Below are 19857 nucleotides of genomic sequence, written 5' to 3' on the forward strand. Positions count from 1 at the left end.
AGTACAAAGCTAACAAAATAGTTACCAATTGGTCGTATTTCTACCTTTTGACAATATGAACAACTTAGCATGTAATGCTTTATATATACATACACGGTATAATTGGAGTGAGATACAGCGCAGTAAGTGGCAGTGAGAAACAAGCTAGTTATACGTATAGCTTGCCGAAACGAGACATTGCGAGAATCGTTGGTGTCATATTGTCTTGTCTATTACTGAATTTAATAGACGGTAGATGTTTATTTGTGATGTGGATCTTGAGTGACCCAGGTGTAATACCACCACTGTTCTCAGACGTCCACCTTTAGTCTACTCTCATGACGTCATCTTGTGGCGCATTTGATACTCTCTGAACACAAGAAGCTTTTCGCTTTCCAACCATCCATCGACGGTATTGTGTAGACACAAGACGACAGTCTCGTTTTTAGGAGGATCACTTTGATATCGTGGCGATATTGAAAATGTTAACTTACACTACATCACTAAACAGCCCCAGGCTGTCTGGTAGCGTCTCGGTGTTCTTCTTGAAAGAATGTGTTACATTGATGGTGATTGAAACGGTATTGTATCTTGATGTGGACCAACCCTCGACAGCAACACTGGAAACTAATTGTTTTCTCAAGACGTCATAGACTGATGCACAAATCTCTGTCACGTGCACAGTCCACTGACTGAAAAGCAGTGTTGGGTTTGAAGTACATACATTTATTAACACCGAGTCATCCTGGCGAAAACGTGAGGCATGTTGTTACATGTTCTGTGACCAGGGACAGTTTTATATCACGGCAAAGAGACATATTGTTACATGTTGTGTGACCAGGGACAGTGTTATATCACGTCAAAGAGACATGTCGTTACATGTTGTATAATCAGGGACAGTGTTATACCACGGTAAAGAGACATGTTGTTACATGTTGTATAATTAGGGACAGTGTTATACCACGGTAAATAGACGTGTTGTTACATGTTGTATAATCAAGGACAGCGTTATACCACGGTAAAGAGACATGTTGTTACATGTTGTATAATCAGGGACAGTGTTATATCACGGTAAAGAGACATGTTGTTATACGTTGTATAATCAGGGACAGTGTTCTATAATGGAATGTCTCAACAATGAATGAGTGATTCACATGAATCCTGCTTGCCGCCAGTTATGTAATAAAAGACTTACCAGTACCTGAGAGATATCCACGATGCTCCCTCGTATTACCCCTACGAATTTGTATTACATGTACATAATATACATAGCGATTTGTTACACGAAAAATGCCATGACCTTCTCACGTTTGGAGAAAAGGACTGTGTAACATTCCTTATATATTGTATATGTTTGCGAAATTTATTTTTATTTAGGGAATGTGTACTATATACTCCTTAACCCTAACCCTAACCCTAACCCTAACCCTAACCCTGACCCAACCCTGACCCTAACCCTAACCTCAACCCTGACCCAACCCTGACCCTAACCCTAACAGTAACCCTGACCCTAACCCTAACCCTAACCCTAACCCTGGCCCTGACCCAGAAATGCTGTTTGCAAGTGTTTGAAATGAGAGGTAACATGCTGCATGGAGGCACTTAACTGTTCATGACAATGACAGTGTACTTACCATCTTCCAGTTATATACACGAAACAGACACCGGTTTCAGTGACATCTTTTTCTCTGGACTTTCATAGTTATTTTCAAGCTAGGCTCTGCAATAGTATCTATAGTTGTGGGCATACAGAAAGGAACATATAGTTGTGGGCATGCAGAAGGGAACATATAGTTGTGGGCGTAAAAAAAGGAAACAGACAGTAGTGAACATGAAAATGGAATGTGTATGCTCCTAACAAAACGTTAAGCAACACAGATTATTAATCTCATTATGTTTTCGTTTGTTGAAGTTGTAAATGATGGAATGATGCAGTAGAAAGGTGAAACATAAATACAGCCGCTCAGAAAAAGATGAAATGAATTGTCATGGAGCAAAAACAGATTTATGGATCATCAAAGAATGTACCTGTGAGACAGTCGTGCAAAATGTGCTGCACTGATGAAGCAAAAATCTTAACATTGAAGTCCAAATCAGTTTGGACAGTGAGGCAGTGTTCAGTCACGCGTATGACCATCATGAGTGCTAGTGCAAACTTCTACACGTCTTTGCATTGACTAGACAACGCAGTTTTGAAAGTGGTACATGTAAAACATGCAATATTTGGGATTACTCTTTCTTAGTAAAGTACTGATTTTAGTACCTTTTGGGGTTGAGTCCCATCCGCGATTCGAACCCTGAGAGTACAAATTCTAGTACTTTAGGGGTTAAGTCCAATCCGGGATTCGAGCTCACAACCTGAGGGTTCGAATCTCAGATGGCGCTCAACCCAGAAATGTACTAGAATTTGTCCTTTACTATGACAGATGTAATTCCAAATGTAACATAGGTTACGCCTTTGTATTGACCAAGTGAGCCTTTACAGCTGCGGTTGAGGAATGTTCTGCCATGCTCTCTGTTCAAGGTCATCCAGATTGTGGAGGTGAACATGGAGACCGTAAACACGACCTCCAGTAATATCCCATGTATCTTTAATGGGATTAAAATCAGATGACCCCGCAGGCCAGTCGATATGTGTGATGCTGTTGATCTAGACAACACTGTCAACAATTCTTTCTCAGGCATTTTCATTCATGGACGGGTAGAATAATCCATAAAAATGATGGCCCGCTTGTTGTACCAAAGGAATGGTAGGTTTAAAGAGTGGAACATGTTGTTGTGGGCATAAAGAAAAGATTATATAGCTGTGGACTTAGAGAAAGGAACAGGTAGTTGTGGACATAACGAAAGGGACATATTAATAGATCATGGCATAAAGCAGAGATTGTATAGATGCGGATAAAAAGGAGGGAACATATAGTTGTAAGCTTAAAGAGGGGAACTCTCAGTTCCCGGCATTAAGGAAGGAAAATACATCTGTGGGTATAAAGAAGGGAATAAAATATGTTTAAACAAACAAAGAAGGGAACACATAGCTGTGGCCTTAAGAAGGGAACATATGGTTGTCGGCTTAAAGAAGGGAACTTATAGTTGTCGGCATAAAGGAGGGAACATATAGACAATCTCACCCACGAGTGTACTGATATTAACTATAGCAACACGAGTTAATATCCAAGGCCTGTCGAGGATATTTTTACCCTTGTCAACGAGTGTTGATATATTTGATATCAACAGACCCGAGGATGAGATTCTATTTATCAACAAAATCATTTTTCATTAGATTTGCAGTGCAGCGATATGATAGCATTGTGACAACACCAAGTCCATCACGTTACAGCATTGTCAGGGCACTATACAAAGTCATCTGTCAAAATGATATCTCTTAGGAGACATCATACACAAGAGATATCTCCTATGAAACACAGTTCTGGATGATAAATTGTTGTGGACATAAAAAAGGGAACATAGTTGTCAGCCTAATATAAAGAATAGTCTTCGGGAAAGTACGTATAGTTGTGGAGTCAAGCAGGGGAACATATACTTGGGGTGTAAATGAGTGTTGGGGTGTACAGGGAACGTGGGTGTACATGTGAGGTGGGGTGTACAGGGGGTGGGGTGTACAGGAGAGTTGGGGTGTACAGGCGAAGTGGGGTGTACATGTGAGGTGGGTATACAGGAGAGATGGAGTGTCCATTCTGAACACCTCGATTTATCCTTGCTATTTGGTACACGAGAACAGGAACAGGACATATTACACAGTAGGCAGACACCCACACCACGTTGTGGTAATCACATGATATAGCCTGACAACCATGTGCTAGCTGTGTCTAGCAAAATCCACGGACTGTTCTAAGACCCAGTTCGTTTGGCAAGTAGTGGTGGAGAGAGTGTACTTCAAGCCGTTGACTGAAACACTGAAAGTATGTCTTGCGTTACAAACTTCGAGGTGACTAAATTACTCGGGTGCAGAAACATTTAGCATGGATGGAATAAAAACACATTTCGTATCTAATCAGGTATTAAATAACTGTTTCAATCTTCCTCTTCTCCCAAAATATTATACGCGACAATCTCAAAATATCAGTGCTGTATCCTGTCAGCCGGACTTATCGAGAGGTCCCGCCACCATCCTCAGAGCCCCTAGGGATCGAGAGTGAATCAGTATGGGTCGTAACTTAACCACAGACGAAATACGTGGACGACAGAACGGCCCCAAGGCGTTGCGGCAGATCATCTCCTAATTTGAAAAGCACTGGTTTCCCATCAATTATCTAATATTCTGCATCACCATTACTTTAGAATCAAGCCTGCAGACATTCCACCAGATACCAATCTTAGGCCACGGTTTAGAAAATTAAAGTTCGCTGCCCTCTAATAAACCGTTCCGGGTTTTGACTCTACCTATTACGCGGCCATGTTTATGAGCCCTGGTTGCCAATAGCAACCACATTATTAGCTCCCGTTGATGCAGTGTGTGATTTATCACATGAGTGTTGGCATCTTCTGCGCGGGGGAGGGGTGAACTCTTTTTATGTTGAGTCAGTGTTAAATAAATATATCAATGTTCAACGGCTAACTTCTGAACATCTACGGGTTCATTCTATTTAATGACAGTGGTTCATGTGTGTTAGCCTACAATTAATATGAGATCGTCATCAAGAGTTGTGCGAGTTGTGAGTGAGTGAGTGAGTGAGTAAGTAAATATTGTATTTACGTGTCATACAGTAAACAAACACATAGACATACAGACAGGACACACAAAAAATATAGTAAGACCTATGAGACACGAGGTGTCGGTACAGTCATAGTACAGGATTGAAGTCTGGTGATCCCAGTTATAACATGTTACAGTGTAAATCTACCTGCATGGTACAGTGTAAATATACCTGTATGGTACGGTGTAAATATACCTGTGTGGTACAAAGAAGAGAAGAAAGATAGTGGCAAGCACTGTAGTGAAAATTACTACTTACAATAGAAAGATGAATCCTTCTCCTTTCATTCATGGTAAACATCTGCGGCTGGGGATTAGCTAAACTGTCATTTGCATACTGGTTGTAAACTGGACCTCTGTGGTGAGATTGTTAAGGCAATACGTGATGTAACGACGTTCCTTACAAAACCATGTCGTAGACTGGAACTGGAACCAAAACACCCATCTCGTCCTCGACGCACGAGCGATCACCTAGTGTACGTTCTGGGGTGGAGTCTTGGGGCTTAGCTTAGCCTAGATGCGGTCGGTATAAGACGGACATCATTCGACTTACTGAATTCTGAAATACAGAATAACACAGACAGTATTCAGCCATGATTGCTACTCGTGCAATATATATGTCGTACAGATTAACACAAACCGGTATAAACCCGTGGTCATGGGTTGTGTTATATATGTGTTGTACAGACTAACCCAGAAGTATAAACCCGTGGTCATGGGTTGTGTTATATATGTGTTGTACAGACTAACCCAGAAGTATAAACCCGTGGTCATGGGTTGTGTTATATATGTGTTGTACAGACTAACCCAGAAGTATAAACCCGTGGTCATGGGTTGTGTTATATATGTGTTGTACAGACTAACCCAGAAGTATAAACCCGTGGTCATGGGTTGTGTTATATATGTGTTGTACCGACTAACCCAGAAGTATAAACCCGTGGTCATGGGTTGTGTTATATATGTGTTGTACCGACTAACCCAGAAGTATAAACCCGTGGTCATGGGTTGTGTTATATATGTGTTGTACAGACTAACCCAGAAGTATAAACCCGTGGTCATGGGTTGTGTTATATATGTGTTGTACAGACTAACCCAGAAGTATAAACCCGTGGTCATGGGTTGTGTTATATATGTGTTGTACCGACTAACCCAGAAGTATAAACCCGTGATTACGAGTTAAACGAATGGCAGAATGATATGATGTGCCATCACATGCACAATCATCTAGTATTACCTAGAATTCCACTACGTTATCCACGTGCAAACAGAGTCTGCTAATTCAATTTTGTTGTTAAGGATGTACATGTCTATATCTTCAGGGTCTCAATATGCACACTGGAAAAATATAGATGTGCACATGGGTGAATTATCTAAATGCGAGTGTTCTGGTTAACTCTCCAGTAGGACTGATGGATCAAAGACGCATGACCATCAACGTGTGACAACAGGGTACAACAGGGTACAACAGGGTACAACAGGGTACAACAGAGTACAACAGGGTACAACAGGGTACAACAGGGTACAACAGGGTACAACATGTACTCGCGTTCTCAGATCTTGTCGATAGGCAAGCAGTCGTGCAATTTGAGCTTCGTGCATACTGCGACAATTTCTTGAGATGCGTCGTCATTGTTACGTGCAATAACGTGTTTATCAACAACGTGACACCATATTACGGGTGTACGACTACAAGCATACACTGGTGAATAGCCTCAATCCATCAGGTTATTGACAACAGATGTCGCCACGTAATTCATGGTGGTATCGCAGGTGTTCAATCGAAAACAATCAGTTCAACACCTCAACGGGAAATGTGTTCAAGACAGGATCAGCTCCATGTTGTCAGGAGCACTGATGTATTCCGTGACGTCAGTTTTGTTAATGGTTCCTCTAAATGTAACTTATTACTGAATACTTGATATCAGACTGTGAGGGTAAATATTTTCTTTTCTCTTTTTTCAGACAGTGGGGAGCAGTCAGACGGTGTCGCTTTCAGAGCCCTGCCAGACAGTATGTTTCTCTCCAAATTAATCAACTTCCTGTCACGTGATTTTGAAGCACAGCCATCATTATCAAAACGAGGCTTGGGACATTGTATCAACAACTGCATGCGTGGCCGTGGGGGAATGAACTTCATACAATGCAAGTCTATGTGTCACTGGTGAGTAACATGAAACCATGTGTTTGTGACTTCATGGCGGATACGAAAAGAATAATCTATGTATCTACTTGGAAAATGGACATATTACCTGAAATTAATGTGTGGAGTGACCGTGATGTTGCTTTCTAAATCAAAGCTGTGACTAATATGTCACAGGTGTTGATTTCTCAACCAGACGAACCAGTGATTTCTTTTTTTCGAAATTATTGAGGAGTCAATAGTACACTTTGAGCTTTCTTTAAAAGCAAAGAAATCAACGTAGAAAGCAATAAAGTAAACCCCCCAAAACATATATCTTTAACCTTTAGACAAGACAAACGACTGTATGTCAATTTTATTACATGGTTTTATTGGAATACAAACTGCTGCAATATACTTTCAATTGCCAAAGTGTAGCAGACATTTTAGAATCCAATATTCTGACTATACTCACTGCAGCTGTTGCTCAAATCCTACAGAATCAAACATACTGACCATACCCACTGCAGCTTTTGCTCAAATCCTACAGAATCAAACATACTGACCATACCCACTGCAGCTTTTGCTCAAATCATACAGAATCAAACATACTGACCATACCCACTGCAGCTGTTGCTCAAATCCTACAGAATCAAACATACTGACCATACCCACTGCAGCTGTTGCTCAAATCCTACAGAATCAAACATACTGACCATACCCACTGCAGCTGTTGCTCTAATCCTACAGAATCAAACATACTGACCATACCAGCTGCAGCTGTTGCTCAAATCCTACAGATCAAACATACTGACCATACCCACTGCAGCTGTTGCTCAAATCCTACAGATCAAACATACTGACCATACCCACTGCAGCTGTTGCTCAAATCCTACAGATCAAACATACTGACCATACCCACTGCAGCTGTTGCTCAAATCCTACAGAATCAAACATACTGACCATACCCACTGCAGCTGTTGCTCAAATCCTACAGAATCAAACATATTGCCCATACCCTCTGCAGCTCTTGCTCAATTCCTAGAGAATCAAATAAATTGCCCATAACCAATGTAGCTATTGCTCAAGTCTTTAACACTCCACTTCTTCTACTACTGTATCAGAACATGGTAGAAACTCCAAGATTGGTTTAATGGTAAACTGAATTTACGTTTGAATTCCACAAGAGAGCTACTTTTAAAACTATTGTTTTAATCCTAAAAACATCCTAAAGTATGCCATCCTTTCAGTGTATGTTAAACAAACTAACTCAGTATTACAGTGTGCAGCTATGGTAAGCTCCAGAATTGAGCACAAATTCCGGTCGACATCTCACAACCTTTTGAACGGTTGATCTATTTGGTATTGTTATTGTTACATGACATGTGTAACCAAACTTGACCAAACTTTACCTGATAAACTGATCTCTAAAATCTCTGCTGGAGCCCATGTGCGACTGTAAAGATTATATGAACAAATAATTACAAAAAGGTAGTCAAATCAATGACTAATATAAATTAGATGTCCACGATGCGATTTGTGTGATGACACACAGAACAAGTAACTAGACACACAAATACTTTCTCTGCAGACATATACTTTATCTACAGACAACTACTTCAACTTCAACAAATACTTCATCTACAGACAAACACTTCATACACTTCATCTACAGACAAATACTTTATCTACAAACAGTTCTTCCACAGACAAATACTTCATCTACGGACAATATTTCTTTTACGTCATCCACAGACAAATACTTCATATACAGACACATACGTCATCTACAGAAAAATACTTCATCTACGCCATCCCACACAAATACTTCATATACAGACACATACGTCATCTACAGAAAAATACTTCATATACTTCATATACAGACACATACGTCATCTACAGAAAAATACTTCATATACTTCATATACAGACACATACGTCATCTACAGACAAATACTTCATCTACGTCATCTACACACAAATACTTCATCTACAGACACATACGTCATCTACAGACAAATACTTCATATACTTCATGTACAGACACATACGTCATCTACAGACAAATACTTCATATACTTCATATACAGACACATACGTCATCTACAGACAAATACTTCATATACTTCATGTACAGACACATACGTCATCTACAGACAAATACTTCATCTACGTCATCTACACACAAATACTTCATATACAGACACATACGTCATCTACACACAAATACTTCATATACTTCATATACAGACACATACGTCATCTACAGACAAATACTTCATCTACGTCATCTACACACAAATACTTCATATACAGACACATACGTCATCTACACACAAATACTTCATATACAGACACATACGTCATCTACAGACAAATACTTCATATACTTCATATACAGACACATACGTCATCTACAGACAAATACTTCATATACTTCATGTACAGACACATACGTCATCTACAGACAAATACTTCATGTACGTCATCTACACACAAATACTTCATATACTTCATATACAGACACATACGTCATATACAGACACATACGTCATCTACAGACAAATACTTCATATACTTCATATACAGACACATACGTCATCTACAGACAAATACTTCATATACTTCATATACAGACACATACGTCATCTACAGACAAATACTTCATCTACGTCATCTACACACAAATACTTCATATACTTCATATACAGACACATACGTCATATACAGACACATACGTCATCTACAGACAAATACTTCATATACTTCATGTACAGACACATACGTCATCTACAGACAAATACTTCATGTACGTCATCTACACACAAATACTTCATATACAGACACATACGTCATCTACACACAAATACTTCATATACAGACACATACTTCAACTACAGACAAATACTTCATATACAGACACATACGTCATCTACAGAAAAATACTTCATCTACGCCATCCCACACAAATACTTCATATACAGACACATACGTCATCTACAGACAAATACTTCATATACTTCATATACAGACACATACGTCATCTACAGACAAATACTTCATCTACGTCATCTACAGACAAATACTTCATCTACGTCATCTACAGACAAATACTTCATATACAGACACATACGTCATCTACAGACAAATACTTCATCTACGTCATCTACAGACAAATACTTCATCTACGTCATCTACAGACAAATACTTCATATACAGACACATACGTCATCTACAGACAAATACTTCATATACAGACACATACGTCATCTACAGACAAATACTTCATCTACGTCATCTACAGACAAATACTTCATCTACGTCATCTACAGACAAATACTTCATATACAGACACATACGTCATCTACAGACAAATACTTCATATACTTCATATACAGACACATACGTCATCTACAGACAAATGCTTCATATACTTCATGTACAGACACATACGTCATCTACAGACAAATACTTCATCTACGTCATCTACACACAAATACTTCATATACAGACACATACGTCATCTACAGACAAATACTTCATATACTTCATATACAGACACATACGTCATCTACAGACAAATACTTCATATACTTCATGTACAGACACATACGTCATCTACAGACAAATACTTCATCTACGTCATCTACACACAAATACTTCATATACAGACACATACGTCATCTACAGACAAATACTTCATATACTTCATATACAGACACATACGTCATCTACAGGCAAATACTTCATATACTTCATGTACAGACACATACGTCATCTACAGACAAATACTTCATCTACGTCATCTACAGACAAATACTTCATATACTTCATGTACAGACACATACGTCATCTACAGACAAATACTTCATATACAGACAAATACTTCATCTACGTCATCTACAGACAAATACTTCATATACTTCATGTACAGACACATACGTCATCTACAGACAAATACTTCATATACAGACAAATACTTCATATACTTCATGTACAGACAAATACTTCATATACAGACACATACGTCATCTACAGACAAATACTTCATATACTTCATGTACAGACACATAGGTCATCTACAGACAAATACTTCATATACAGACAAATACTTCATCTACGTCATCTACACACAAATACTTCATATACTTCATATACAGACACATACGTCATCTACAGACAAATACTTCATATACTTCATATACAGACACATACGTCATCTACAGACAAATACTTCATCTACGTCATCTACACACAAATACTTCATATACTTCATGTACAGACACATACGTCATCTACAGACAAATACTTCATCTACGTCATCTACACACAAATACTTCATATACTTCATATACAGACACATACGTCATCTACAGACAAATACTTCATCTACGTCATCTACACACAAATACTTCATATACTTCATGTACAGACACATACGTCATCTACACACAAATACTTCATATACTTCATATACAGACACATACGTCATCTACAGACAAATACTTCATATACTTCATATACAGACACATACGTCATCTACAGACAAATACTTCATATACTTCATATACAGACACATACGTCATCTACAGACAAATACTTCATCTACGTCATCTACACACAAATACTTCATATACTTCATATACAGACACATACGTCATCTACAGACAAATACTTCATATACTTCATATACAGACACATACGTCATCTACAGACAAATACTTCATCTACGTCATCTACACACAAATACTTCATATACTTCATGTACAGACACATACGTCATCTACAGACAAATACTTCATCTACGTCATCTACACACAAATACTTCATATACAGACACATACGTCATCTACAGACAAATACTTCATATACTTCATGTACAGACACATACGTCATCTACACACAAATACTTCATATACTTCATATACAGACACATACGTCATCTACACACAAATACTTCATATACTTCATATACAGACACATACGTCATCTACAGACAAATACTTCATCTACGTCATCTACACACAAATACTTCATATACAGACACATACGTCATCTACAGACAAATACTTCATATACTTCATGTACAGACACATACGTCATCTACAGACAAATACTTCATATACAGACAAATACTTCATCTACGTCATCTACAGACAAATACTTCATATACTTCATGTACAGACACATACGTCATCTACACACAAATACTTCATCTACGTCATCTACAGACAAATACTTCATATACTTCATGTACAGACACATACGTCATCTACAGACAAATACTTCATCTACGTCATCTACACACAAATACTTCATATACAGACACATACGTCATCTACAGACAAATACTTCATATACAGACACATACGTCATCTACAGACAAATACTTCATATACTTCATGTACAGACACATACGTCATCTACAGACAAATACTTCATATACAGACAAATACTTCATCTACGTCATCTACAGACAAATACTTCATATACTTCATGTACAGACACATACGTCATCTACACACAAATACTTCATCTACGTCATCTACAGACAAATACTTCATATACAGACACATACGTCATCTACAGACAAATACTTCATATACAGACACATACGTCATCTACAGACAAATACTTCATATACTTCATGTACAGACACATACGTCATCTACAGACAAATACTTCATATACAGACAAATACTTCATCTACGTCATCTACAGACAAATACTTCATATACTTCATGTACAGACACATACGTCATCTACACACAAATACTTCATCTACGTCATCTACAGACAAATACTTCATATACTTCATGTACAGACACATACGTCATCTACAGACAAATACTTCATCTACGTCATCTACACACAAATACTTCATATACAGACACATACGTCATCTACAGACAAATACTTCATATACTTCATATACAGACACATACGTCATCTACAGACAAATACTTCATCTACGTCATCTACACACAAATACTTCATATACAGACACATACGTCATCTACAGACAAATACTTCATATACTTCATGTACAGACACATACGTCATCTACACACAAATACTTCATATACTTCATATACAGACACATACGTCATCTACAGACAAATACTTCATCTACGTCATCTACAGACAAATACTTCATATACAGACAAATACTTCATCTACGTCATCTACAGACAAATACTTCATATACTTCATGTACAGACACATACGTCATCTACACACAAATACTTCATCTACGTCATCTACAGACAAATACTTCATATACTTCATGTACAGACACATACGTCATCTACAGACAAATACTTCATCTACGTCATCTACACACAAATACTTCATATACAGACACATACGTCATCTACAGACAAATACTTCATATACTTCATATACAGACACATACGTCATCTACACACAAATACTTCATCTACGTCATCTACACACAAATACTTCATATACAGACACATACGTCATCTACAGACAAATACTTCATATACTTCATGTACAGACACATACGTCATCTACACACAAATACTTCATATACTTCATATACAGACACATACGTCATCTACAGACAAATACTTCATCTACGTCATCTACAGACAAATACTTCATATACTTCATGTACAGACACATACGTCATCTACAGACAAATACTTCATATACTTCATGTACAGACACATACGTCATCTACAGACAAATACTTCATCTACGTCATCTACACACAAATACTTCATATACAGACACATACGTCATCTACAGACAAATACTTCATATACTTCATATACAGACACATACGTCATCTACAGACAAATACTTCATATACTTCATGTACAGACACATACGTCATCTACAGACAAATACTTCATCTACGTCATCTACACACAAATACTTCATATACAGACACATACGTCATCTACACACAAATACTTCATATACTTCATATACAGACACATACGTCATCTACAGACAAATACTTCATCTACGTCATCTACACACAAATACTTCATGTACAGACACATACGTCATCTACACACAAATACTTCATATACTTCATATACAGACACATACGTCATCTACAGACAAATACTTCATCTACGTCATCTACAGACAAATACTTCATATACTTCATGTACAGACACATACGTCATCTACAGACAAATACTTCATCTACGTCATCTACAGACAAATACTTCATATACTTCATGTACAGACACATACGTCATCCACAGACAAATACTTCATCTACGTCATCTACAGACAAATACTTCATATACTTCATGTACAGACACATACGTCATCCACAGACAAATACTTCATCTACGTCATCTACAGACAAATACTTCATATACTTCATGTACAGACACATACGTCATCTACAGACAAATACTTCATATACTTCATGTACAGACACATACGTCATCTACAGACAAATACTTCATCTACGTCATCTACAGACAAATACTTCATATACTTCATGTACAGACACATACGTCATCTACAGACAAATACTTCATCTACGTCATCTACAGACAAATACTTCATATACTTCATGTACAGACACATACGTCATCCACAGACAAATACTTCATCTACGTCATCTACACACAAATACTTCATATACAGACACATACGTCATCTACAGACAAATACTTCATATACTTCATGTACAGACACATACGTCATCTACACACAAATACTTCATATACTTCATGTACAGACACATACGTCATCTACAGACAAATACTTCATCTACGTCATCTACACACAAATACTTCATATACTTCATGTACAGACACATACGTCATCTACAGACAAATACTTCATATACTTCATATACAGACACATACGTCATCTACAGACAAATACTTCATCTACGTCATCTACACACAAATACTTCATATACAGACACATACGTCATCTACAGACAAATACTTCATATACAGACACATACGTCATCTACAGACAAATACTTCATATACTTCATGTACAGACACATACGTCATCTACAGACAAATACTTCATATACTTCATGTACAGACACATACGTCATCTACAGACAAATACTTCATATACTTCATGTACAGACACATACGTCATCTACAGACAAATACTTCATATACAGACACATACGTCATCTACAGACAAATACTTCATCTACGTCATCTAGACACAAATACTTCATATACTTCATGTACAGACACATACGTCATCTACAGACAAATACTTCATATACTTCATATACAGACACATACGTCATCTACAGACAAATACTTCATCTACGTCATCTACACACAAATACTTCATATACAGACACATACGTCATCTACAGACAAATACTTCATATACAGACACATACGTCATCTACAGACAAATACTTCATATACTTCATGTACAGACACATACGTCATCTACAGACAAATACTTCATATACTTCATGTACAGACACATACGTCATCTACAGACAAATACTTCATATACTTCATGTACAGACACATACGTCATCTACAGACAAATACTTCATATAAAGACACATACGTCATCTACAGACAAATACTTCATCTACGTCATCTACACACAAATACTTCATATACTTCATGTACAGACACATACGTCATCTACAGACAAATACTTCATATACTTCATGTACAGACACATACGTCATCTACAGACAAATACTTCATATACTTCATATACAGACACATACGTCATCTACAGACAAATACTTCATATACTTCATGTACAGACACATACGTCATCTACAGACAAATACTTCATATACTTCATGTACAGACACATACGTCATCTACAGACAAATACTTCATATACTTCATATACAGACACATACGTCATCTACACACAAATACTTCATATACTTCATATACAGACACATACGTCATCTACAGACAAATACTTCATATACTTCATATACAGACACATACGTCATCTACAGACAAATACTTCATATACTTCATATACAGACACATACGTCATCTACAGACAAATACTTCATCTACGTCATCTACACACAAATACTTCATATACTTCATGTACAGACACATACGTCATCTACAGACAAATACTTCATCTACGTCATCTACACACAAATACTTCATATACTTCATGTACAGACACATACGTCATCTACAGACAAATACTTCATATACTTCATGTACAGACACATACGTCATCTACAGACAAATACTTCATCTACGTCATCTACACACAAATACTTCATATACAGACACATACGTCATCTACAGACAAATACTTCATATACTTCATGTACAGACACATACGTCATCTACAGACAAATACTTCATCTACGTCATCTACACACAAATACTTCATATACTTCATGTACAGACACATACGTCATCTACAGACAAATACTTCATATACTTCATGTACAGACACATACGTCATCTACACACAAATACTTCATATACTTCATGTACAGACACATACGTCATCTACAGACAAATACTTCATATACTTCATGTACAGACACATACGTCATCTACACACAAATACTTCATATACTTCATGTACAGACACATACGTCATCTACACACAAATACTTCATATACAGACACATACGTCATCTACAGACAAATACTTCATATACTTCATGTACAGACACATACGTCATCTACAGACAAATACTTCATATACTTCATATACAGACACATACGTCATCTACAGACAAATACTTCATCTACGTCATCTACACACAAATACTTCATATACAGACACATACGTCATCTACAGACAAATACTTCATATACTTCATGTACAGACACATACGTCATCTACACACAAATACTTCATATACTTCATGTACAGACACATACGTCATCTACAGACAAATACTTCATATACAGACACATACGTCATCTACAGACAAATACTTCATATACTTCATATACAGACACATACGTCATCTACAGACAAATACTTCATATACTTCATGTACAGACACATACGTCATCTACAGACAAATACTTCATATACTTCATATACAGACACATACGTCATCTACAGACAAATACTTCATCTACGTCATCTACACACAAATACTTCATATACAGACACATACGTCATCTACAGACAAATACTTCATATACTTCATGTACAGACACATACGTCATCTACACACAAATACTTCATATACTTCATGTACAGACACATACGTCATCTACAGACAAATACTTCATCTACGTCATCTACACACAAATACTTCATGTACAGACACATACGTCATCTACAGACAAATACTTCATATACTTCATGTACAGACACATACGTCATCTACAGACAAATACTTCATATACTTCATATACAGACACATACGTCATCTACAGACAAATACTTCATATACTTCATATACAGACACATACGTCATCTGCAGACAAATACTTCATATACTTCAACTACAGACAAATAACTCATGTACGTCATCTACTGACAAATACTTCATATACTTCATGTACAGACAAATACTTCATATACTTCATGTACAGACAAATGCTTCATATACTCCATCTGCAGACAAATGCTTCATATACTTCAACTACAGACACGTACTTCATGTACTTCAACTACAGACAAATACTTCATATACTTCATCTACACACAAATACTTCATCTACATACAAATACTTCATGTACAGACACATACTTCATCTACGGACAAACACTTCATCGACAGAAGGGAGGCGCGGTAGGTGAAGAGCCTCCTTTATCATGCCTTATCACAGCTTTTCTATAGCGGCATCACTCTAGAGTCAAAGGTTTCATCGTATGTTCTCATTTCTCGTGCATTTATAGCTTTTGCTTGTTAGAATATCACGACTGTGTCTACTGTGTTTCAAATGTCAAAATGTCAACGAATGTAGTCATATTCTATAAAAACATCCTGAGCACATTGGATGAATTGTTATTATATTTCTCAAACTTACAATTTGCGATTTACGTGTTTCGTCGTTTATCTGAAATGTTAATGTATATCGTATGTGCAGTTGTACATATACTCACCAGAAAAGAAACGCATAGCTAAAATCTGTTTTTCAAAGTAGAACCTTTTAACACAAAATTCTTGAAATCAATATAAATGTCACAGCTAACTGTGAATACAGCCTGTATAATAATTCGCTGGACACGAACATTTGGGGAACTGTCGCCAAAATACAGCACCTTGACGTAAAACTGGGAAAAAACATATAGAGAAAAAACTGTAAGGATGTTGCACTTCCGAATACGGTTACTATGGCTTTATAGTATTGGGTATACGGTATTGGGTATTGGGTATTGGGTATTGGGTATTGGGTATAGGGTATGACAATCCCGTTGCGAATCACAATAAGATGACAAGACTGAATGAAGAGTGTAGAAACAGAGCCATTGTGTGTCTGGAGGCTGGAGAAAGTCAGTCACCCGTATGATTATCAACGTGAGGCAGACAACCATCTCTGTGGTAAGGCAGCACCACAGACTCCACAACTCTACAATAGATCGACCGAGAACTGGTAGGCCAAGGGTCACAGCCCCGGCGACAGGATCGCTTCATCGGGGTGTTGTATCTGCGGCAATCAGTACAATATACACAGCCATTAATGTTCCTGGACTTCGTAGAGTATCAGCGCAAACCATCAGAAATCACCTACGACAGCATCAGATACGACCAATGCGAACATATACAGCACCTGTTCTGCAGCATCACCGTCGTCATGCACGTATCCAATGGTGCAGAAACGTTCTACCATTGACATTTGTGCACTGGAGGAAGATCAGGTTTAGTGATGACCCCCCCCCCCCCCCCCCACTGTTCTTGCTGTATCACCATGATAGTAGGATGCGTGTCTACCGACGGAGAATTAACGCTACACTCGACAATGTATTCGTGAAGCTGATGTATACGGCGATGAAAGTGTCGTGATGTGGGCAAGCATATCATTGAATGGTAGGACAGATCTCGTGCACGTGCAGGGACATTTTACTGCTGTACGCTACCGTAATGAGATCCTCCAACGTCACCTTATTCCCGACACTGACGACAGTAGGAAGATTTTCCAGAAGGAAGGCAATGCCAGAGCGCATACTGCACGTGCTACCATGGAATATCTTGCCAAAACAATGGGAATGTGCTGCCATGGTCATCCAAATCTCTGGATCTCAACCCCACTGAACATGTGTGGATCTGCTATACGTGTTCGACACCGACAACCTGAACCACAGACGCTAGAACAGCCAAGCCATGCATTGCAGGTTGAGTGGAGAAGGGTTCCACAACGCCAGATTCGACAATCCATTCAGTCCATGCCCCAGGTGCAGAGCAGTGATCGAAGCTCGTGGTGGTCACACCAGCTACTGACTTTGTCACAATGCCGTCACAGACAAAGATGTCCCCAAGAGCAGTAAATGACTGCTAGTGTATGTAGTGGATGAAACATGTGCCCCACCCTGTGTTAACTTCGGTTCTGCACAATTTTTATGTATTGTGTGATCCGGTTATAGAAACCACGTCACAGTAAAGTGACATTATGGTTATGCGTTTCTGTCTTGGGTCAGTGTAGTACTACTATACACAACAGCTGTTGTTGTGTTTACCTTTTGAATATGTAAGCAATCGTCCTTCCTGAACATTTTCTCCAACCAGTCCTCTTACCTGAACATCTCCTGTAACCAATCGCCGTACATGAACATTTTCTGTAACCAACCGCCATACGTGAACATTTTCTATTACCAATCCTCTTATCTGAATATTTTTTAGCCAATGGCCGTACCTGAACATTTTCTGTAACCGTCAATCGCCGTACATGAACATTTTCTGTAACCACCAATCGCCGTACCTGAACATTTTCTGTAACCGCCAATCGCCATACCTGAACATTTTCTGTAACCACCAATCGCCATACCTGAACATTTTCTGTAACCACCAATCGCCGTACCTGAACATTTTCTGTAACCGCCAATCGCCATACCTGAACATTTTCTGTAACCACCAATCGCCATACCTGAACATTTTCTG

General features: G+C 37.9%; 1 long non-coding RNA gene across 1 annotated transcript in view; it reads left to right on the forward strand.

Annotated features, from left to right (window-relative positions):
- The window catches only part of LOC137260194 (uncharacterized), a 41992-nt gene that overhangs the window by 16335 nt on the left and 5800 nt on the right, over positions 1 to 19857 (forward strand). The window contains exon 2 of the long non-coding RNA XR_010954739.1: positions 6656 to 6854. This is a non-coding gene — a long non-coding RNA (uncharacterized lncRNA). The remainder of the gene's footprint in view (positions 1 to 6655; positions 6855 to 19857) is intronic.

The sequence above is a fragment of the Haliotis asinina genome, chromosome 13, assembly GCF_037392515.1.
Source record: "Haliotis asinina isolate JCU_RB_2024 chromosome 13, JCU_Hal_asi_v2, whole genome shotgun sequence".
Classification (NCBI taxonomy): domain Eukaryota; kingdom Metazoa; phylum Mollusca; class Gastropoda; order Lepetellida; family Haliotidae; genus Haliotis; species Haliotis asinina.